Raw genomic sequence first — 25,373 nt, 5'->3', positions numbered from 1 at the left:
GTGTGTGTGCGCATATATCCTCCGCTATTCCCTGGGAGTGGTGTGGGAATGACACAACAAACGTTATTAACATTTTGTTAAACTGTGCATGGAAGCTGAAGGCAACGGCATCTCTGCTGAACGATGCTAATGGCTCTTACCATCTGATCATGCTCTAACTTGCAGAAAGGTGACAACTGTGCAGGTGCTTGAAGCTATGGCTTTATTAAAAGAAATGCATCTACCATTTTCTCCAAAACGCAGCAAACTTGCCCTCTGAATTCCAATTATTTTCTGGTATTTTGAAAGTGACCAAAACATTACTAAAGAGTGTGTTCACTCTCTACATTCACAGAGAATTACAATAAGCTCAGTACAGGGACCACAAAGTAAACAACAAGAGTTACTAAGACACTGCCAATTTAATAAGACATTCCATATCATGCAACTTAGTGTATCAGTTTTATAATTAGCAACACCTATACTACCCAAAAGACAGCTCTGCAGTAAACATTAGCCACAAGTAGCAACCTACTTGACTATTTTAGTTAAGGAACACAGCCACAACTAGCTTATATACCTCTGATCATTAGTGCATTTCAACAGAAATATGCAGAAGGATTTAATATTTAATAAAGAGTCATAACATTCTGCAGGAATAGTATAATACACAAGCCAAGAACTCATAAACAGTACCATTTTGCCAAGTCTCAGTATTCATGCTTTGTGTCATCTGATCACGGACAATTTTGGAAGTCTTACCTTGAACGCAGTACAAAAGTAAAATTTCTTCCAGATCTTTGTCTTTCTGATAAAGATTCACTTTAGAGACTCTTCCTTGCATATTAGGGGTGAATAAAGCAGAAGAGCCTGTGAGTCTGAAAGCAGTAAGATGGAAGAATTGACCAACTTCTCTCCTAGTTCAACACAATACTCAATAAAATCTCTAATTCAACTGTTTAATAGTAACAGCTAAACTGAAATTAATAAACTCCATGAACCACTGGAAGAGGCCAAGTTAGTCAAGAAGTTCCTATTTGTCTATGGCAATGCAGCCAAACATCACATGACTGCTTCTCACTCGTTAAAGATGAAAGTATGAAGTGATCTAAGATACCAACCATTCCATGGCAACTACTTGTCAAAAAACTCCCACTTTCAATACGTACCACCTTTGCAGATGTCATGTAAGCACATCCATTTCCAAACCAGGGATACGTAAACCACATGGCAGAGAGACCCTGCATACATTCATGTGTACGTATTCATGTTTAAGTGCAGAGATAATGAGGAAGTCTGGCATACCAATGCAATTGTTTACAATAATATACCCACATCCTGGATGCAAAGGAAAAGAAAGACGAAAAGCTGAGATTCTAACTTACTTTAAAGCACAGAAACCCTGACAAGGTAGCCTGTTACTGGCTGCTCTAGATTTTTGAAAATATACAACCAGAAACACCCTAAGCTTTCTTGGTTACAAGAAAGAAACAAGGTTGCATCTCCTCAAACCTATGAGAAGGGCTACCACAGTTAAACCCACCACACCTTCATAGACCTTCAGAATATTATTTCTCCACCAAGAATCTGACTAAAGCATTATCTGTTCTGGAGACTGTCTACATGTAGCATCTAAGATGACAGTTCACTTCCCTCTTTGTCCAGGTTTGTGAAAATAAACTAATCTCAGAAAAACTGAGATTTAGTTTCATTATCCAGCATCTTGCTTACCCCTCCCTCCGTAGCAATTTCTAATGCTCTACAAATCACCTTGTTTTACCACAAGGTTCAGAATACCAAAGGCAAATAAGACAAGACATATTGATAACTACAATGTTCTAAAACATAATCTTTGACACTGAAAAAGAGTATTTTTCCGTTCTTAGATTAAATGTTTATTCAATGAACGTACCTTGCTTATTCCAAGCCTACTCAATAGGCAGATTCCAAGTAACTACTGCTTAATATCAAGAACAGTCAACAAGAGTAAGTCACTATATTAAAACTATTTTACTTAGTAGACAGTAGACCTTTGAGGAGCTCTGGTTGTAACTGCTGTCCAGACAGAGTATGAACCATTGGCCACCTACCCTTTAAAATAACTCCTCAACCAGTTTTGATTTGTCTTGTCATCCTCCCAACTGAGACTATAGATAGGAGTATGCTGTGGGACACCAAAACATCTTGCTACGGTCAAAATAAAAAAAAAAAATCACTGCTCTATCCTCAGCTGAAGACCTAGACAGAAGGCAGTCAGGTCAGTCAAGCACGACTGACCCCTGGTAAAGCTAGGCAGACTGAAAACAGTCACCTTTTTCAAAAATGTTTTCCTTGTTTTTCTACAGATTTATATAAACTATTTACTGATAGTGCCATCCAAATAAAGCAGCATTTAGTGTTTTTATTAAGTGAAACAGAAAGCTTTCTTTATTATATAACAGCAAGGATGCCTGAAACAGAGAACAGGAACCATTTCTATGCTTCAACAATTTGCAGAATTCAAATGTTCCAAAGCCTAAACACAAGAACTCTGTGCATAAAAAAAAAGCAGGTCTCAACATGTGAAACACAGCCATCAAACAACTGAGTTTCTGGGTAATTTTCAAGGTATCTGCCTACAAGACAGTCAATAGCAGAGGTTATAAAAGGGAAAACTTGGTCTTTGTTACTGTATCTAAAATTTATTAGAGAAACAGGTGGCTGAGAAAGAGAAGACAAAGAAGTGGAAAAGAACAGCAAATGACAAAGAAAACTCAAACATGTTTCACAATGGACATTATAAAGCATTTCTAGAATTCAGATTGCTTCCATCTTTTCAGACAGCTTGAATTTCTCCCCAACCATATTTCAAGAAACCTCCAAAACTGAGTGAATACGAAAACTCCTGGACACAGAATCAGCCAGTGCCTGACAAACAACTGCAAACTCTATTCTTTACTAGTGATGACATTACTCATGTTTCACCCAAAATAGTTCAGTCCCTTTGCAGTTCATCAAAACTTAGGCCAGAAACAGGCAGTGGGTAGGATACTCTAATGGCACATTAAGTGGTGACCAACACCACGTGGATGAGCTGAGGCAGTCCTCCTATCCCCTAAGGAAATTTGCAGATGTGACAAAATGCACAGAGAAACAGCTTGACTTGCTCAGAAACTTTCTGACAAACTCCTTATCGTGACCTTTGCTATGCAAAGTTTTGGTTTCTGTTGTATTCCCGTGTACCTACAGATATTCTTGTCAGCAAGCGCCGGTATTTAATTAAACTGGAATGACTACTATGAAGGGAGTCATATAAACATCTGTAGCAGGCTGTGCATTTGGAGAAAATCCAAAAGAGGGGATGGACCTTTTTAATTTAGTTATAATAGATGCTTTAATGTCAACACTCAGTTGCATGCTCTTTTACTTTAGGACTGAAACATGGCTGGTGACACTGCGAACACTGTCACAGCTATGTGACTTCTCTATGGTCTTCTCTTCATCAGCAGTAACATTCCAAGTATATACAGAACTTCCATTCACAAGATAGGTCATCAGATATCCAAACCACCAGTGTCAAGAACCAACATTAATAACTACACAAGAACCTCCTTTGAAACACCTCAGCATGCAGTCTTACAGTAAGTTAGGCTAAGCTGAACTGGTAACAGCTGTAAGCCCACCCCCCATCATGGGTAGCTTCTACCCCAACTTTGGCATCAGTAGTTGCTCTCATATCCTCATGCAGCAAGCTGATTCAAGAAGCTAAACTAAGAGAAAATTAAACTCAGCAATATGTACCCAACATACGCACATGACCCAACTCTTACCACAAGATGAGACAAAGCCAAGTTACCAGCATGAGAAGAGGAACCTGCATATGGTCAGAAGCAGAAAACTGCAAAAATACAACAGCACTAATATACTTAAGTAATTATACAAGAACCTCTTCCTTAATGAAAGTCAGGACTATGAGTGGGTTCCAGAAGCAAATGTCTGAGTGCATGCAGAGGCCTAGCAAAACCTCTCTTTTCTATACTGTATCAACACCGAAAGGCGGTGAAAAACCAAACTATTCTACGGACCTTTAACTAAAGAGAGGAATACCAGGTACCAACTAGGCAGCATGCAGCAGAAATCTGTTTGGGTAGAGGGGATGAACTCCTCATAATGAGAGACAAACCAAAGCTATATCATGTATGGTAAATGACTCAGCTTCCAAGAAGATGCTATACCCATTGTTTTTAAACAGCTGCAAAAAGTAACAGCAGTGCCTGGCTGACAAGGAAGCTGATGTAGTGCCCAGCACCCTCACCAAGGTAGCATAAGATTTAATGACTAGAAACCAATGCAGAGAAACTAAGCTTCAACTGAATTATACACTAGCTACATGAACTCTGCCATCTATGGAATTTTGAAGGCACTACCCTTTGACAGTTGAGCATAATAAGCTTTATTGCTATTTTCCCTCTTAATGTAAAAATTAATCTGGGTCACATCAGCTCACTCTTAACTTTCCTTCTCTGAACAAGGCAGTTCAGTCAAAGTACATCCTTTCAGTCATCCAAGGACTTTTCAGGAATCTTCGCTTCTTCAGCAACAGTGATCCAAGTCTATCAGTGCCATGACACCTTAAATCCATAATGCACTAAGTTTTCCACTATCTGCAGGACTTTTTACACAATTCAGGGTGAAAAAACCCAACAACTAGCACAGTTCAGGAAAAAGCACTATAGACTACATCTTCTCTCATTCCCCCCGTCCTTCTCAAGAGTGGATTCAACAGGAGAAAATGAGCCCGAATAAACCAAATACAAACAAAAATAAGGTCAAAAATGACGACTAACAGCAAGAAGCTCTTCCCCACGTCAGCCAGCAATGTCAGTGGTCAATTTTTACTTTTGGGGTTTTATTCATGCCAGTACCAAGAAGAGTCAAGATACCTCAGAAAGGCAAGCAGAGATAGTGGCAGGCGGCAGAACTTGGTAATAAAAGGCAGTGCAGTGTATGTACTGATAAAAATCTTTAACATGATGAACAGACGAATGAACAAAAAACAGATCCCCATGATGAGAGCAAGAAGGAATACTCCTTGATGAATACTGTGCTCTGCCTACTCAAGTATTCTCTGGATTAGCTAAAGTTTTCAGTTAATTTATGTAATAAGTTCTTTAGAAAGCATTGTAGTTTTCCTCCTTACTAAGAGCACCACTTTTCATGTCCTCTCCTGACTTAAACTTCAGCTTCTGTCTTGCAGTAACAGTATCAGACTTTGACTCAAGTAAAGGAGAGGATAAACACTAACTGGAAAAAAACCAACTTCTGACATTGGAACAAAACTAAGAACTTCCTTCTGTGCAGAAGAAAGTTTGCTCACAGGCCTAGTTTACCACTTCTTATTGTACTAGCAGTAGCTTAAGATGCCGACTACTAAAAAGAAGAGAAATAGCAGAAAAGGGTGATGGAGTTTTCAATACAGCATTCTAGGACCGTTACCTGGCTTTAGAAAGGCTTTAAGCACAAATCTGACAACTCATTACAGACCTAAGCTGCCACATGTGCTTTGTATGCAGGAGTTTGTTTTAATCAGTGCTTCAATAAACAAACAAGACCTTTGGAGGAAGGGACAATGGGGAGAGACCTATTAACAAGTTTTCCACATTAGCTTCCTATTCTTTGTGAAACCTGACAATATAATCAGGTTTCGAGTCCGGAGAAATCTTAAGACACTTTTCCAGAAAATCAGTTACTTCAGCTATGGCATTGCTACCCCAAGTTTTTGTTTATACAAAACACATCTGAATCTCCTAAGCCTGAACAAATCAAAACAGTGAAAAAAGATCACTTCCAGCAGTAACTGAACCCTACATTCCCTCAGTACAGATTCAGAAATACAGAAAACTTCAGACTGAAAATAGTCCGGTTGTTAAATACATCTGTGAATATATGGTATTTTTCAAGGAATTTTTTTTCCAAATATGAATTATTAAATACAATTGCAGAGTACCTTCCAGAGTGACATTTTTCTAACCATGTTAAATTCTGTTTCCTGTCATTGGCACTGCACACAAGCTAATTTCAAGAATTCTGAATTATACCAGAATTTTGTTTCTTCTCCTCTAACTCCAGAACTAAAGCACCATTTTCACCTCATGTTAAAAAATCATGAGAAACTGTTTCAACCGTTTGTAATCTTATCCACTTCCCTCCAAAAGTCAGATATGCTAAGTTGACAGCATTCCTTTCTTTCTTTAAATTAAGATAATACTGTAACAATAGTCAAAAGCACAAAATAAGCTGTTTTGGTTAACAACAGCTACTATATTGAGTTTATTAGAAGTTCTCTGGCCTACAATTACTTGTGTTTGGTGCATTCTAGTTAAGAAATTGAGATGTCATCCAATTGGATTTAATGTTACAAACTAGGTATAGATCTTCAACAGCTCTTAACTGCCATTACTTTCACACTCAAATACTATAAGAAGACATAATAGTACAGGCATGGCTTAGCATAAGAAACCAAAGGCCAAACAAAAGGAAAATAAAGTTATTGTTTACTATGATATAAAATTAAGATACAAAACACCATTGTCACTATAGCAGAGTCCTATCTTTTCCTTCCCCACCACACACAAGCCTAATTATTATTTCAATTTTAAAACACAGGAAAATGTCAAACTGTCAACTTCTACCACTTATGGAAAAACAGATGAGCTCTCAAGGCCTGCCTGCAGAGGAGACTGCACAGCTATTTGACTCTAGCAAACACTGTGAAACATCTCTTTCCAATGCAATCATCCACAAAAGTGGTATGCTTGTCTTTTCCTTGATCCCACAAATTACTTGTAAGAGACAGACACATTGAACTGCTTCCAGTTACTTTACACTGCAAGAGATGCACAGAATCTAAAAGAGGACTAGTCGGAAAACTCACACAAAGCAAACAATTCCTATTATTAATGCATTTTTTTAAATGACTGAATGCTTATGAACTAGAGGTTATCTTTTGAACAGCAGTTTGAATTGCGGTGCACTTACAGAGCATTTACAGAACAGGTTTCACACTATCCTCTTCCTCCCAGCTCTAGCTATTGTTTTCACAACATTGTTTTCATCTTGTTTATGTATAAAACCTCTATTATTTGAGGTATTGTGCACAACCTTCTACTTGTTTAGATAAGTACTCCGTAGAGTAACATAATCAGACACAACCTAGACTTACGGAGGAGTCCAATAAATTCATCCACCAGCGTAAGCAATCAGCAAAGAAAAGAGCAGGAAACACATTATCTCAGAGAAAAGGAAAAGTGAAACAAAAAAACCTCTTGCTGTAATGTGTCTCCTGGAAAAGTGATAAAGGCACAGAAAACATGACAGCCTAGTAAATGGATAAACACCCCACCTGAGGAGTCCATTTGATACAAGTATAGGCAGTAGTCCCACAATTACTGAATAACACTCATTGAGTGTAAATCCCACCTGTAATTAGACATTGTTAATAACCTCCTTAGAGGCGCCACTTCAGTTCTTACTGACAACACCCAAAGTGAGGCATTTGTGAGCCTTAACAGCCTGCACTGTGCACTGGGGCTCTCTTGAGCTAGATGGAGCTGCTTTACTTTCCAAGATGAAGGACTGAACACTACCTGAGGGAGTAAGTGGACTACCTCTGCTAAGACTGGATTCGAACTTTACAACAGCTGAAATAAAAAAGAACTTCGTGTTTCCTTTGAACATGCACACTAAAAAACACTTTTTAGTGAAAAGTCAGCTATGAACAATTTTATCAAATGTTCCACAGAGAACCAAGCTTAATCTCAGACACCAGAAGCCAGTGCCTGCAACTAGTACCGTATCTAAAGTGAGGTCCTGTGCACAAGCTGGTATGCAGAGCATCTTCTGACCAGGGTAAGATTTTCCTCTCGGGAACTACAACAAATAGTATGGACATTTTATTATTATACTAGGGAAAGAGAGCAGGAGAAGAAAGGACACAGAAAAAACCCAAAGTATGTGCTATATTCACCTTTCATACCTTACAGAAGCTCTCTGAAGGCAGTGCTTAGAGTTAAGACTCACTTCAAACAGAAGCAAAAGGAACAATTTCTTTAGCTTTATACGCGGAAGACAGAACTCTCAAAACAGCCCACGGTACCACATAGTTTCAGTACAGTACTTCTCATCTGAAAAGTTTCAAAGCACATTACAGTTTCAGCAGTTTTTCAAGGTCACAAGGGCAATCACAAACAGTGAGTTTGTGTCCCTGCCCCCTCCACTTGCTAATCCACCACCCTCTAAATCCAGTCTAGCCATACCCCAGAGATTTACACAATGTCAAAACCCTCATTCGCTTCTCTCCTAGAATCATGGTCCAAAACTACTGTATGTGGCACCATATATACATCTGCAATATACAAAGGCAACTTTACATCTGTCAATATTTAACAAGCATGTTGAATACTCTGAAGAATTTTATCTATCTCATAAAGAAGAGATTTTTAGCATCTCTTAAGAAGCTGCCATGAGGAACACAATTTCCTATTTCTAGACAAGTTGCCTGAAATGTTATGGGGGATATACTTTTAACTCTTCTGGAAGAAACTTTAAACAGTGGTAATTATTTTTTAAAAACAAACAAACACACAAACAGTAAAACAAAAATTATATCAGTGGAAAATAAAATAAAACCCCAGCAAGCCAAGCTATAGCATGTATTCTCTGTGTCCCCACAGTCTCACTGAAACACAACTCAAAAGTTTACACAAGGGTAAATATTTCACAAATAATCAGGTCCTATGAGTTTTGTGGAAATAAGCAGTCACATCAAAGACACACATCCAAACTAGTGCAGTAGAAGCTCAACTGTGTTACCAAAACCATCATCCCATACAGGATATCAGGACAGATAGCGCCCCAAACACATGAGAATACTTACAGAAGTCACAATACCACGTACCCAGAAAAATCCAACCACAAGGCATAAAGCCGCAGGAAGTCAGGCTTCGTAACTTGCTGCTCACACAGCTAGTTTCATTCTTGATTAACTGAAGTAAAACCATGAAAGAACTACTTTTCAGAATTTATTGTCGTTTTAACACTGTCATTTTCACACAAAATTTCAAAACTAGGGACAATAGTTTGCGAATAGATATTCAGTTACCAGTCAAGATAAACAAGCAATCCTTGGTCAGAGAGCAGCAGGACAATTTCTGCAGGCCTGGCAACACTTAGGAGGCAGCAGAGGATAGAACCCACTCCCCCTGCATAGCTCAGCACGCTCTGCAGTGCTCTAACGTGACTTTTAGAGATGCAGTGGGTACAGCTGCATTGGCACTTCGGTTTGAATTAAGACCACGCTTCTGAAGTAAATCTGTCACCCACTTCCTGTATTTTAGTTTACATCTCTCAGAAGTTTCTGAACATCTCCAAGATTAACCTACATCAAAACTCTGGGAAGGTTTGGAACATACTCAGTCCACAGAACCAGACAATTAGTCTAAAATAACCCCATGAAGTACACACACTGGGGACACTGAGTCTACCTAACTTACAGCTTCGCTCTACAACCTTCTTCAGTTGCAGCATACTGCTTGCTAACGTAAATACAATCAATGTGGCAGATATTGTCCATTCATTTATGAGAGCCTCAAGCAGTAGCAAGTAAACCCACAGACTTAAGTTGCCAACACGCACCTCAAAAGCCCTAGAAAGGAGGGCTGCGCAGGGTGTTCCTTTTTCTGGAGTAATGATAGCAGCAGTGTATCACCACTCATTCACTTTTGTCCCCACCTCTTTACAGGTTAGGAGTTTCAAAAGCTAGGGAGATACTTCTAGAAAAGTTTTCAGAATAAAATAAAAAAACCCCCACCCAATATACTTCATGCATCACCTACACTTACTGTTTTATAAAACTTTTCAAATAACATTGAAAACACAACTCAATCAATGGCTCCACTGGATGTGGTGATTGGAAAGGAAGAGTAGCATGTGCTCAATAATGCTTTTAATTACTTGCACATCAGCTTAACCAACAAAGCCACCCAGAACAGAGGGGTTTTTTTTTCCTGTATAAGCTGACCAACATAATATTCATTGTTTCACTTGAATCAAAACATCAGTTCTTTACAAATAGTTCCGTCATTGAGAAGTCCTCTCCCACTATCAATTTTTCTTTTTCTATAAAAAATTTTAAATAGAAGATCATGAGTTTCAAACATATACCTGCCTTTAGCAGGACCAACAAACTGGTGAAAACAGATCAAAGCAGTACTGCATTAATAACTTACAATAAAGTGCTACCTCCTCTGCTCAACAAATCATCATCATCTTACTTCATTACCTCCTCGATAAAAACAATTAACTCATATGCTAACAATGCAGAGCCATGTTTGCTCTACATTCAGTAAAGGTCAAGTTCCTATACTGGGGTGCAGACACAAAAGTAGGATTATTGAAGATGACATTTTCTGTTAACACACTAATCCCATGAAAACAGCAAAGAACAAATGACACTTTCCTTTGTGATCTAACTGGAAGTTTCTGGTTATCGACATGTCATTACCATACTCACTAAAGAGCCATCTTAAACTCTCCAGTAGCCCAGTCTGAAACATCCTTAAGCAACGTTTTTCTGATCTGTTTCATGTTAACTCCTGTGAAAATAAACTTAAGCACCTAGTTGTACTATTTGTTTAAAAGAAAACTCAATGAAAAAAGTTATTTCCCATCAAAGATGAAGAGAACCTATGCCAGGAGATAGTAATGTAGTGACATCATTAAATGACACACTGAAGTAATGTTAATGAGAAACTAATGGTGCACAGGGAAAAAAAGAGCTATGAATAACATTTTTCATAGCTGAACAAAAATACCTGGGCTGAGTTATTTCCTTCAAAATTATAAGCAAGGCTGCTGTCTGCTGAGATATGGAGTTTTCCCGTCTGTCATCATTCTCTACATTAAAAGATCTTCGTGCTTTCTCTCCCAACACAGGGTTTTCCAAGAGCCAGAAGACTAATTTAACCTACACTTATTGGCAACCCTTATGTTTCAACATGCCAATGATGTCTCAAGAAACTGAGATGAGCTGAACTGCTCATCTCAAGAAACTAGAGATGAGCTACCCCAGCTCAGTAATTTCTTACCATCTCATGAAGATTTTCAGACCAGTTTACTTCTGGAGTGACACTCTTTAATTCTTCAGAATTTTTATTTGACTTTTTCACAAGATACAAATATAAATCTGTACTAGGCTTAAGCAAATTACAATCAGTTTGAATGAAGTTTCCCATACTAGACATCCGTCTAAGGCTGAAAGAAATCATCCAAACAGCTAAGGTGTTTGTAAAGCTGTCTGTCAAGTAAAAACAGTACTGATAATCTTTTTGGAAACTCAGCATCCTTGTTCTGACATTAGGGATCATCTTTCAATTTCTCCTTTCTGGGCTTCTCTAGTCAGATGTCATCTTATTTGGGTGGCTTTTTTTTTTTTTTTTTTTTAATGAGAAGCTGCAATTACTGGTCCAGATTTTGACATTGAAGTCCCTGAACATTTTATGTATACCTGATATGCTGTAGGTCGGGGATAAACCAGACTCCTCTAAGTTGCATAAAACTTTCATGCTGCATTCACACTGCTAGCAGACAGTGAGAAGGAAGAAGTCACAATTCACACCCCGTACAGCTGTAAGCCAAATCTTGAAGATCATCAAGCATAAACTGAAGCACAGAATTAGCAAAGTAATACATAGGGAAGGAACCGAGACAGCAAAAATTTTGATTTCAACAGTTTTCCAAAGAAATCCCCACTGCTCTCCTCCAATTTACTGAGAAAACCAATATTCAGACTGAATCACTTGAATTGCTAAAAGGCCCAAGATCTGAAGAATGCTTTTTTTTCACAGGGAAGTAAAGTGCAGCACTGAATTCAGTGAGATCAGTGGACAAGTGACAAGAACTAAAAAAACAAAAACCAAACAACATAGAGCATATTTGATTAAGGTAGTGGGCAGAAAGAATCAATACTAGGGAAAAAAAACCCAACTATAGACGCAAAGATATGCATGGCCTGTTACAGTAATCACTCTCCACAATCCAAACATGGAGTTAGGGATTGGATTCTTTCACCAAGGCCTTCCCATTCTCTTGGAAGGGACTGTGCTTGTAAAAACCAATGGTTAGCTATTTATCTTCCAGTGCTGACTGGAAAAGAACAGCCATTTCCCACTTCCTAAACTACAGCAGTAGACCTATATGGCAGATTTAAGCATTCCTGCTGGACTGATGATGCAAGGCACTACCAAACGATACATTTTGATTTTTAGTGGTTTTTTGAAAAGAAACCCAAAAAAAACAAGACCAAACCAAACAACAGAAACCACATTGACAAGCCAAGCCCATCCCTGCCCCACTGAACACTATGGCAGTACTCAGCAAGGTGTGCTGCAGTTTGCTCCATCTAAGAAGGACATTCAACACTCACTGAACATTGTTCTATGCACATCCCCATCCCTTGCTGCAGTCTAAATAAGCCCTGCTCCAAAGACTAATACAAATACTTCATATACACAGATTTTTACATCCACTACCGAGAGTAGATTTTAGTGCCTTTCCCTTTTGTAATATGGAGGCAACACGTTCATGTAAGAAATGCTCACTACTCTCCACCGGACCCCTGAGAGCAGTAGTTTTTGACAGTACGCACGTGAAATGATTGTTCAACACACAGATTTCACAAGCTTTAATTTTAATTGTGATAGGCTTTTATTTCTTGAGACAAGTTTACTAAGACAGAATTAGTGATTATCACTAGAAAAGTTTAAAGAGCAAAGCACACCAGAGACAAGAAGGGAACCGAATTGTTCAGGGTAACTACAAGACTACTAATTTCCTTCTCTTGTTCCTTACCTGACTAACTGATCGCCTCATGGCTACCACTATGAAAGAAAAAAGGGTTCTCAGCACCCTCTATGCAGCCCTCTCCACACTACATTAATTACATCTCCCTCATCCCAATGTTGTGTGCCTTAATTAAATCACTAGCCTGTGTAACAGCCTCCTCTAAATATGTGCAGAACAACAGATGAGGGGCTACGCAAATAAATAGAACAAACTATCCCAAACTTACAGAACATGGGATACGCACATGTAATTACTGCTCATTTCCAACTGATCCAAGCAAGTTTCCACTCTAAACCGATCATCTCTTCACAAATCACTGACCCTCAAATGTTGAAGCACTAACCCTCTCTCAAACACAAATATATGTCCGGTATAGAAGGTTTCATATCCTCTGGATACGTGCACTCAGTTAAGCGTTAAGGTATAGAAAATGCACATAATAAATACATATAATACTGGAGCCCCTGAGCCCACACACACAGGAGCTTGTCTACACCACATTAAGTGCTTTTTGTTAGCTGCTGCCCTGTCAACACCACTACAAGCGCTAGTTTCAGCGAAAGTTTACCCTTAAAGTTAATGGTCAATTTATCTAGTGAAACAAACATAACAAAATAAACAAACAAAAAAAAAGCACTTTACCAGAAACCCCTTGACTGTCCTATAACCTCCTTTAATCCAGCAATATTCATAACAGTAATAAAATGCCTCATCTTTATTCACTTTTTTCATTTTCATTAGGTGCCATAACTATAAAATACTTCTCTCCAAACTATGAGCAGCAAAGAATCCCCACAGCCTCCAACCTGTACAGGACCCTGAAGCCAGTTCATCATCCCTCCCCCATGCCATTTCAACTTTTCATAGCCTCAGCCAAAAACGCCTGCCTCCTCTCTCTATACACAGACTAACTAACTCAGCAATACGAAAACTCCAGTTTCCCTTTTGCACAAATACCATTCCCCTGATACACACGTGTATACATAGCCTAACATAATCTTCACCCTGTATACAAATTCATCTTTCCCCCCATTTTCAACCATACCCAAATATCCACCCAAGCCCCCTCACTTTCTTATAGTCCACAGTCATCCTTGACATTTACCTACAAGAAGACAGCATTTGATGACCTAATACACAGAAATTTAAGACTGCCTGATACTTGTCAAAAACATATATAACTACAGTTCTACAGCTCCCCAGGATATGCACAGACTTTTCTCCAAACAGCATCATGATCCCAACACATGGCATTTGCTACATGTTTTCCCATTTGTATTCCATAGACCAAACAACAAATATCCAGCCTTTCTATCTCATTACAGGTGAAACACCAACTCACAGTTCCTCTCAAGTTCCCAGGACACAGACCACATTGCTTGCTGCTCTAGCCCATCTCCACACACCAGACAGAGAGCTCACTGAGCTGGTGACAGCCGAGCATCTCTCTCAGCTCCCAGTGTGAGCAGCAGACAAACCAAAGCACAGCAGTAGGAACACGCATGACTTGCTGTCCACATACCAGCTCATATTACACACGAAGGTCTCGCACATTAAGTCTAACCACAGTGGCCACCAAACAAAACAAGTTCAGAACCTTGTAGCAACCTGTTACCACTGTGCCTGTAACTTGTACACAGGCTTCCCTACCACCCAAAGCTTCCCTCCTCCACAGCCTTTAGATGCCTGCCAACTTCCCACGTTACTTCTCACAACACAGAGAAGCCTGTTTACCTATCACTCCTAAATTCACAGGCCTTCCTATACCACTACTCCCAAATACATGTGGTTTCACCCACTACCTGCATCCCCACGGTATAAACACATCCCTCAACCTACCGCAGCACACAAAACAAGACAGGTACTGATTTTTCTAGCTGCCTCCAACTCATCAAAATGACTCCCTTCTTCCGAGGGAGATAGTATTGTAAATTATGGTAAAAGTACATCCATTGGGTTCCCAGAGCCAGCAAGCTCCAAACTACGAGCAAGAACTACCTTCAACACTTTTCTCCTGAAGACTCCCAGGCACTGCCCATCTGCCTGTGACTTCATTCCCTGCTCGTCACAAGCACCCAGGCCTCACGGCAGCTTCTCTTCCCGACACCGGGGCCATGCCCGCCGCCCGTCACCTTCCACCACCCCCACAGCCCGTCTGTAACACGGGCCCCGGCCCGACGCTCCCCAGAGCCAGGCCAATGCACGTGCGCGGGCCCGGCCCGCCGGCCGTCCCCCGGCCCGGCTCCAGCCGCAGCCGCCGGCACACGCCGGACACCTCCGGGTGTGCCGGACACCTCCAGCGCATTCCCCGGTGCCACCCACGCGGGGCCCTACCTGCCGGCTCCCCAGCCCCACGGCCGTGTGGGGCCTGGGCCGTGTCAGCGCGGCCCCGGCCCTCTCTTCTCCCACGGCGGGAGGAAGGCGGCGGCCGGGCCTCGCGGCGCCCGCTCGCTCCCCGGGGGCGCACCCACCGCACGCCGGGTTCGCCGCGCCCCCGGCGCCGCAGCCCCAGTCCCGGCCCCGGCCCGCCCGCTCAGCCCCTTCCCCCGCTCTGCCCCGGCCGCTCTCTCTACCTGTGTGCCCCGCGTGCCCCGGCGCCCGGCGGCGCTGCGGGGTCCGGCGCGGGTGCGGGCGGTGCTGGCTCGGGCTCAGGCGCGCGCCGCCCCGCGCTGGCCGCCGCCGGCCGCCGCCGCCGCCCGGTCGCGCACTCGGAGCGCAGCCAGCAGCGCGGACATGTTGGAGCCGCCGTCCCCCCGCCCGCGTCACCGCGCTCGGGAGGGGCGGGCGGGGCCAGGCTCACCCCGGCCCACCCTCTCCCGCCGGCCATTGGCTGTGGGCCCGTCGGCACTGCCCTTCCTCACTGTCACTGGCCGATCCGTTCGCCGCTCACGCGCAGGCCCCGCCTAAAGGCTTTCCTCTGATTGGGCCTCCCCCCTCTGCTTTGGTAACTATTGGCTGCGGCTCTCGTCAATCAAGGCTACAGCGCACGGACTCCGTCTTTCTCCGCACTTTTTTTTTTCCGGCCTCGCAGCCTCGGGCAGGACTGACGGAAGCGGCTGTCAGCGAGCGCCCTCGCCCCTCCCAGCCTCCCTCCCGCCGCCACATCCCCTCCCTCCCGGCGGCACGGTTTGCCTGCAGGCCATTGGCTCCCGGCGCCGCCACTCCCGCAGCCTCGCTCGCCCCGGCCTCCGCTTCGCCAAGGGGGCGTGAATCGACCCGCGGGTGCCTTCTTCTGATTGGTTGTTGCCCCTGCCAATCAAGCGCGGCCGGCGGGGCAGCAGAGCGCGGCCGGGCCCGCGCGCCGAGCCGCTCCGCACGGCGATTGGTCGCGGGGCGGGCGAGAGGCGCGCGACCTCCCCCGTGCCCCACGGGGGGTAGTGGGGAGTACCCGTATGTGCGCGCGATTACATCACCGCCAGCCAATCAGGCCGCGAGGGGGCCGGTGTCCCGCCCGCGGGGGGCGGAGCCTCGCGACCCCGGCGGGAGCTGTTGCGCTTCGCACGCGCCGGGAGGCAGGAGGCAGGAAGCGGGAAGCGGGCGGCGGGAGCTGGGGTTACCGCTGTCGTCGGTTCGATGTGCTGCGGCTGCTGGTGTTACCGCACCAAAGAGCGAGGCTGGAGGTGTCTCGGTCCTCTGCGTTCCCGTGTGCCCGCGGGGCTCGAGCGCCGTGTCCTGGCTCAGGGAACGGAGGGGCTGCGGCCCCGCTCGGGTGCCCGATGGAGGTGTCTTGGGGCCGCCCTTGGTACCCCACCGGCCCTGCTGACACCGAGGCTGCCGGAAGAGTAGAATCACTGAGTCAACAGAATCGATTAGGTTGGAAAAGACGCCTGAGTTTATCGAGTCCAACCCGTGACCGAGCACCACCGCGTAACTAGACTATGGCACTGAGTGCCACATCCAGGCTTTCCTTAAGTACTTCCAAGTACAGTGACTTCACCACCTTCCTGGGCAGCCCGTTCCAATGTGTAATCTCCCTTCTGTGAAGAAATTCTTCCTGATGCCCAGCCTAAACTTTCCCTGGCACAGCTTAGGGTTATTTCCTCTCGTCCTGTCACTACTTGCCTGGGAGAAGAGGCCAAGCCCCACAGCTTGTAGAGGGTGATAAGGTCCTTTCCGTGCTTGTAGAGGGTGATAAGGTCACCCCAAAATCTCCTCTTGGCCCTGAGTCACGGCAGGTGGGAAGTGCAGGAATGGGCAGCTGCTCCCACCGCCGGCCACTCCGGCTACAGCGACAGCCTCGCCGCGGGAGGCCGTAATGAACACCCTGTGTGGGCTTGCCTGCCCTTCAGCTTCTTTCGTACCCCAAACCAAAACTGTTTATTCAGGAAAGAACATGAAAATCTGTCTGAGCCCACGTAATCCTGTGTTATTCCCACCTTTCTCACTCAATGGCTGGCTGAAGCCAGCTGCGGTTCACTTCGCAGGAGAGGGACCTGCTCCTGCCCCTACAGCTCTGTATGGCGGTTCAGATGCTGCAGTCATACCCTATAAACTTTCCTTGAAAGCTGGAAGAGATATCCTTGCCTTACACTCCCAAGTACCCAAACTTTAATGTGCTGTCTGTAGAAATGGTATACCAATTCCCACACCATGGTCCGCTGATGCCCTTGTGCCTTTCCTTACTCTGAGGTGTTTCCTCTGCACACACTGGATACATCAGCATGAATGAACACCCGTTACATGTAGGACTTGGAATCACGGCTATACAGTTTGTATAGCATTTTTTATTTATTCATCTGTTCATTTTCTGGAGTGTTTTCAAAAGGAACTGACCCTGAAAAAGAGTTGAAATTCTCTCCCAGTCTTCCACATAGGCACATGATGGGATTATTTTTCCAGGGCCTCCGGAGTTACACCCACAGTACAGAAAATACTGTGCAGCTTTTACCTTTAAGGTCATCGGCACCACCTCACATCAGAAAATCCTTGCACAGAGCTCTGAGGGCGCTTTTTTGCCCAGGTGACTGATGCAGCTGCAGCTCTAAGAGCTGAAGCTTTACTTTCTGTGGTTTCAAATGCATCCACACCACACCGAGAAGATGGGATAGTTCACTCCTGTGTGACAGTGCTGCTTCCCACAGCTCCCTACCAGCTGATAGAGCTGAATGAGAATGAAACCTAGATTGCCTCAGCACAGGCACTCGTGAGCCAGTTCAGAAAGAGCCAGAATGCTGAGACTGCGGTTACCCTTCTGTCATAGAAAACTTGTTCACAGATAAGCTAATTTGAGTGCCCAGGCCCAGCTGCCAATCAACCTAGTTAACTTTGCAGTGTCCACATGATCTGGGACTCAAGATACTTTTATATAGCTAGGGATCTTTTTTTTTTTTTCCTCAGGCTTATATCTCATAGTCATTTAAATATAATTCATGTATTATTAAAGCAATGACAAATCTGGCTAAAAATTGCTGTATCTTTGGGTTGATGAATGCAAAATTTATTTAGCCTAGATATTTCTTGGATTTTTGAAGCTGTTTTTATTTCAAGAGATTCACCAGGAATTTTTTGAGAGCTTGACACTCTTTAATGGTATACCCTGCACGGATTTCAGCAGGTATGGAACTGGGCTGTAATTTTATCAGGTCCCTGTTTGCACCCCCTACTTTGCTTCTTGGCCACCTGCCAGGGAGATACCCTAGGTAGCAATAGGTAATTTTGCTCAGTATGAACATTGTATACTCAGCTACTACTGACTCTTCCATCTAATTTACTGTAGCAGCCACTCTTCCCCCAGTGACAACTAAAACAAAAATGTACAGAAATACCGCAAGAAATAGCAAATTGGTCTTTCAGTTGTCATTCAAGCCTTCTGACCCTGCCTTTCTCCTTACTTCTCGGTTTTACAGGGGTTCTGATCCCCTTCATTTTACCTTTAGCTCTAACTGCATATATAATTTTATAACAAATTTAGGAAAAATAAAATAATTCCTTTCCATACAATCTCACTAGCTGTACAACCTTTACAGAATGGACTTCCCAAAATAATAAATATTACCCTACATTTTCTCTAAAGTAATAAGTGATATCCCCTACTGCTTTTCAAACATGACCTGCTTAAATGTTAGAGATTAACTGAAAACCTACACTGTGCACGAGTCCGTAACCCAGTGTAAACAGCACATTCCTAATCAGCAGAAAATGTGCATATCTGGCTGGTTTCTGTGGGCTAAAACTCAATACTGGCATTGCTCAAGATTGTGTGGCAAGAAGCAAGCAGCAGTGACAGGCAGCAGGGGTGGGCGGTGAAGTAACAAGTAGGTGAAATAATGGTTTGTATGTGGCAATGTGGAGTTAATGGCTAATCCAGGGATTTTGTGCCATTTCATGGCTGGCCCCAGTTAAGCTTCGTTTAAAATTACCAAGGCAGGATATTTGTGGGAATACATGTGTGTTGGATCGACGATGATGTGTGCATGCCTGAAAGAGTCAGCATTTTTTAATACATGCAATGCCCATTTTATTCTTAGTGGTGATGAAAATAACTATGAACTACAGAAATTATAATAAATGGGAAATAGATAGTATGGGATAAAGGTAATTTGCAAACAGCTTTGATGGTGCACTAAAGAGGAATGAAGGTGAGTTCTCATGCACAGTTTTTAAAATTCCCGATTTTTACTGTTCTATTGTTGCTGGTGAGGAGATTCATCCTTTTAGCAGTACCTGTCAGCAAATCTCAATAATTAAATTTGTTTAAAGTTCAAATTAATGAGCTTTAAACCAGGTCCTGCCAAAAAACAAGTACCTTTGGGAAGCTACTTGATCTGACAGTGTATTCATGTAATTTTCTCAACTTTTACCTCTGTTTTTAAAAAGTTAGCTCTTAGTCTGAAGCATGCGTACATCTAGTATTTTAACTGGCCTTCATACTGGTTTGACAAATGGTGACTGTTCTGGTTTCACAAGAAGGCATTCTCAGACACTGACAATATTCATGGTACATGGATACTTTTTTATCTGCAAAGCAAACAAACTCTTTCATTTTCAGCTGAGTAACTTCCCATGGAAACTAATTCACTAAACAACAGTAGTTAGTTCTTCACCACTTCCCTGCATACCCCTTCTAGATTACACCATCTGTGAAGAAAGGAAGGAAATCACCACAGATAATAAGGTCATCTTCACATTAAGAAATGAACGGAGAAAATTTTGAAAGATTCATGTACTATTTCACCTTGGTTTTGCTCAACAAGAGGAAGATTAAATATTACTACAGCAATGGGGAATAGGAAGAATGTAGGATGGGTAGCAAAGAAAACAGGACAGATACAAAGGCAAAAAAGTAATGTTACCGTGTCAAAATGAAATAACTGAAAAGTGTATATACTATTTCCAGCATTTTGGGAAAAAGGAGGAATTTTAGAAAACAGTTCAGAACACCCTCCTTGTACTAAAAGAAAACTCAGTTCCTAACCAGAACACGTGGATTAGGAGGACTTTGTGGCTGAGCAAACACAGAATTAAAAATAAATGTGTGTAGTAATATTCTATGTTAAAGAAGCAGTGTTCTGGAAATAAAAGGCAAGTAAAAAAACAACTCAAAATTTAGTTCCAATACATTTTTGGAAAAGATGGTTGCAAATTTTACTGAGAGAAGAAGGCCCTGAGATCATTACAGACCCTAAGTGGAAGGTTTGGAGGTAGTTAGAAAACTGCATATTGTTAAAGAGATTGTACTGCTTGGTTCAAAAAATAGTGAGATTTCAAATTCTCCTTTAATAATTTGGGAAATACATGCTACTCACAGTTGGAGCCAGACATTCTGGACTGTGGTAGTAAATTAAATCCTCCTCCAAACTGTCACCAAGCCTGTAAAAAGTAACACTTTTGGATGGTTCAGGAATATGCCTTCCAAGGCCTGATGGTAAATAATAACCCTGGAGCAGGTGATCACAACTTGTGTGATGAAACGTAGGGGTGAAAGAAAATAGAACATTGACAACTTCAGAAAGGGAAACTGTGATAAGTGAAGGGATCTGGCAACAAAATCATCTTGTATAATGAAAACTTGAACTTGGAAGAAGCCTTAGGTACCTTGAAACCAAATGATGGGATCCTGTATCTCACAGAAGACAAAATGGTTTCGGGGTAGAGACTTCAAGCCATAAGTGGAAAAGGAGTGGCATCAAGCGAGGGGTAAGAATTATAAGCACAGAGCATGAAACAGAAAAAAAAAGTCTGGTTCAGGAAGGATCTCAAACATCAATAAGTGTGAGAATGAAGGCAGAATTTATGTGGAAAATCAGGTTGATTTATGGTATATGGCATCTGAAAAAACAGCAAGACGTTATCCAGCTGTGACATTATATTGTAAGAAGGAAGTGATGTTGCTTTCCGTTAAGGAAGAAGTGGGGTTTAGAAACAGTCTACATCTGATTCTAAAACTACATGTATATTTCTGCCTCAATTTTCAGTAAAGATGGTGATCTCAAAGACAGGGTTAGAGGGCAGGATGGCTAATAGCTAGGAGGGAAAGGAAATTGCTAGTATTACATATAAGATGAAAGTAAAACACAGTCTACAGCTTCTGAGCAGAAAGAACAGACAATGCCCATTCCAGAAGTCAGAAAATCATGTCAAATGAAATCACTTGTCTGGAAGCAACCTTTTTAAAGTAAGTATATCAGGAAATGAGAAAGTGTAATGTTTGTTTACTGAAGGTGGGCCTTACCAGATTAACCTAAGATCTTCCTTTGATAATATCATTCAAATTCTAGATAAAGGAGGAGATGACAGGAATTAACAGAACAGTACCAGAGATTAATGGAGGTGATGGATTATCCACAGAGGATAAAGCAAAATCTAATGATCAGAAATGAGGTGTCTGGGTAAAGGTTGTTCGCTTTTCTTCCTACCATCACAACCCCCCCCCCACTCCCCCAATGCCCAGGATAAATATTTGGCTTAAACCTATTAGATATTTTCCTTAATGACACTGATACAAGAAAGTGGTGGGGAATAAATTTGTAAATGAACCAGTGCTTAGGGGAACTAACAGTAAGGAAAACTCGGAAACCACATACATTTAAACTGATGGAGAAATAGAAATGCAGCTAACCTTGAGAGTATAAAAGCAAGACCTTATTATCAGAAATTTCCTCTAGCTGCTGGGAGCTCATCACTTCAAAAAGATGACAAAGAAGGACAGAATATTGTAGTTTATCACAGCATGATATGAAATGTCATTCAGCTTCAGCATTAGAATGACAAATGCAGTCTTAAGCGTGCTGGGCAACAGGTTAAGTGCCTTCACACAGGCACTTAATTGGCAGTGTGGAAGTACTTATTCGGAGATGCACACAGGCAGCCATGAGCTGGCTTTGAGATGTAACAAACTGAAGGGGTTGATGTGCCATGATTATATCTGTTGCCTTCATTTCAGCTTTGTTCATGTTGTTAAATTGGGTAGGGACAGACAGCCACAAGCTGTCAAGCCAGTTTGTAATTAAGCCATGACTTTGCATGGCTTAATAAGTTACTACGCCACAGACAAGCTGTAATAGCTGCCTGTGTGTGTGTGCTCCCAGCTCACCCAGCTGCCGGAGGAAAACATGTTCATTTAAGCTATGATAGGCTGCCCTAGCATCCTTGCTGATAAGGAACAATTTGCCTGGGTAACCCAGTAACTTGTGAGCATGTGCTCACACTTTTCCTCTCTGCCACTGGGAAGCTCAGAACTCAGTACAGTATTGTAGGTACCACAGGACACAGATCAGAAGTGTTAGTTTCGTTAACTTCTTGCTGAGATGTCTCCTGTTCCAGTCTAAAATATTGCTAAACATTTTGCTTTGATGTTAGAGTATCACTTTTTGCTTAGACTACTCTCGTCCACCATCCCTAATGTGTCTTCATCTTTATTACTGCCCTGGTTTGTTCTTCACTCACTATCCAGACTTTAGATTGTCTTTTCTACCTTTGACTGAAGTATTTTAAGAGACCTTAGTGTGTTGTAAGATAGTCCAAAAGCTTATGCATGTCAACTGTAAAATATTTATGTTCTTACCATCTTTTAAGCTTATTTTATTGAAGAATCAAGTTTGCCTAACAAGCTTGCTCCATAAAATAGATGACTTCTGGTAACAATATCCTCTCAATTTTCAAACATCTTTCAAATGCTACATAGACACAATGTTTTATAGCTGAGACCATTTGAATGAAAATTTAAAAGTAGGCATGAGAGAAAAAATAAAAATAAGCCTGAAGAGTTTATCATTGAAATTTGCAGCTATTAACTGAGATCTCTTACTGTCAATGCAATTCTATTGCTACTTTTTGCTGCCCACTTATACTTCTTTCCTAACCATAGTCTCTAATAGTAATCTAATGATAAGTTAACAGCTTCCTATTTAATCTTTGTAGTATTTTCTTAATTCATTTGGAATTATTATTACTGTTAATTCACTATTTTACCCTTCCTTGCCGTAATTATGAGAAGTAATTACCTGGGAGAGTGGCAAAAGTTGCTTCATAAAATCACTGACATTTTAAAAATACCTTCCCACATAAAATCAGTGGCACTTTAAAAATACCTTCCCACATTTCCATTCACTGTCATCTCTCTTTATCCCCATTGCTGAGGAAGAGTAACAGCTTGAGAACCCCTGTGAGAGCAGGGGCTTGTAGCACACACTGTTCTCATGGGTAAGTGAAGCTGCTTGGAATGGGGCAACACATCAGGCAGAAGCAATCTGATCTATGTGAGTGGTCTGTATTATTCAAGGATGTTTCTGGTGAGGGTATTCTGTTAAGATCAGAGGAGCTGTTAAACTGGAATAGATGTGACTCACCATCCTTCTGAGGGGAAAAACACCAGCAACCAAAGTGTGCAGTGTGAAGGGGAGCCCTAATATACATGTGAAACTTTAACAATGAACAAAGCAGGTCCTGAGAAGCCTTTTTTTTTTTTTTTTTTAAGACTAAGGGGGGAAAAATGTCTTCTGACAGAAACTTCATGCACGTCCAGTAGGTCACTGAACCCTTTCCTAAAGAGCTGAACTGCAGCAGGGGCTGTTGAGTAATTTGTACATTCATGCAACTGATGAATACCAGTTTAAGTAGAAAGGAGTAGTGGCAAGAAATCAAACTACAAAAATTAAGCTCATGGCAAGGGAAGGGCCTTTTTCTCTTAAATCTCATCATGTCTAAGCAGTGCTGTTGGTATCCATGCCAGGGATACCAACCCCAGAAGTGGCCCAGCAGGCCAGAGCTGCAGATGGGACTGTTGTGAACTTGCTACTGGAAACACTTGGTGGTGACTCAGTCAAAGAGTTGCCAACAGCCAACCCTTCCAGTAAGATTGACAGGCTGCACACCAATTTGGGAGGTAAAGATAATGAGCATGATTGACTGGAAGGATAACACTGACTCCAAATAGAGCCCCTCATGCAAGAAAAAAGAGTTAATTATTCTTTTTCTGTATTTTTGTAGGGTAGTGTGATGGGTGCTGTCCCTGACCATCAAAGCTGCCCGTGTCAGACTGTCACATTACAGCTATTTCAGTTTTAAGCTCTGAGCAAAGAGCTTTGCCTTCTGCATGCAAAATCCAGGTACATTCCCTATGTTGTCTTGCAGTATCCACAGTTCAAAAATTGACACTTTTAATTTTAAAACATATAAGCATATAATGAATCTTCACAAAGAAAAGCAAAACAATGTAGGCCAAGTTCCATGTTGTTGCTTATTAATGGGTTTTTTTTTTCAATTAATGGTGATTGGAGGTTTTTTCCAACTATATACCAACAAAACAACTGTTTTGAGATTTTAAAAGTATTGTCAAATCCTTTGTCTAGTTATTAAATCCCTTCTAAAAAAGAAAATGTGTGTATTTCTTGCTAGCATATCTGCATGAAGATAATTCATGACAAGTATAATAATTTATACAAGCTATTCTGGATTCTAGAAATTATATTAGTGTCTGGACAGGAAAAAAACCCAACACTCAGATGCATTCTCACCATGGTGACCTACGAAAGAACTGTCACAACAGAAGCTGCTGTTGCCACTACAATTTCCAGAGCTCCTGCTGTTCCTGTTGCTTCCGAAGAGAAAATCCACTGCCCTTCACTGCATTTAAAGCTCACTAAGATCAGATTGCAGCTTAAAGATAATGCTTACACTTTACTGTACATCAGTATCAAAGAGAAAATGAGATGATCAAAATATGCCAACCATAATAACAGTGTCAACATGAAGTGTGCTGTATATTTCCTTTGAGGTACTGAGCTCTCCAACTCCCTCCTGTTACAGCAAAGACAAACCAGCATCATGATCACAGCCTTTGGGGTCAGCTCTGCTCAAGCTGAGCAGAGGGCCACCAGCCTTGGTAGGAATACAAGCCAGGTAAGAAGGAGAGGACTGATTCCCCTCAAAGGAAAAATAAAATGTCGTGGTGTTTTTGAAACACAAAAATAAATCAGTAGTCACAGTTATCTGAGAGAAAATATAAAATAAGAACAACCTTGTTATCTCTCTGCATAATGAATGTTACAAACTCTGTTTCCACACTCCACCAAAGG

General features: G+C 41.9%; 1 protein-coding gene across 5 annotated transcripts in view; it reads right to left on the bottom strand.

Moving 5' to 3' along the window:
* The window catches only part of PPM1B (protein phosphatase, Mg2+/Mn2+ dependent 1B), a 60,840-nt gene extending 45,276 nt beyond the window's left edge, over positions 1-15,564 (bottom strand). For 2 of the 5 annotated variants that reach the window (XM_082303374.1, XM_082303375.1), the window contains exons 1-2: positions 15,432-15,559; positions 742-857 (exon numbers count right to left, since the gene is read on the bottom strand). The gene's annotated coding sequence lies outside the window, so the exon portion shown is untranslated. Of the gene's footprint in view, positions 1-741; positions 858-15,431 lie in introns of all 5 variants that reach the window. The other 3 variants (XM_082303377.1, XM_082303378.1, XM_082303376.1) reach the window with 3 other exon arrangements.
* Between the last annotated feature and the right edge of the window lie 9,809 nt (positions 15,565-25,373).

This window comes from Coloeus monedula (assembly GCF_965178545.1).
Source record: "Coloeus monedula genome assembly, chromosome: 2".
NCBI classification, from domain to species: domain Eukaryota; kingdom Metazoa; phylum Chordata; class Aves; order Passeriformes; family Corvidae; genus Coloeus; species Coloeus monedula.
This window is presented reverse-complemented; position numbering and strand designations above follow the sequence as displayed.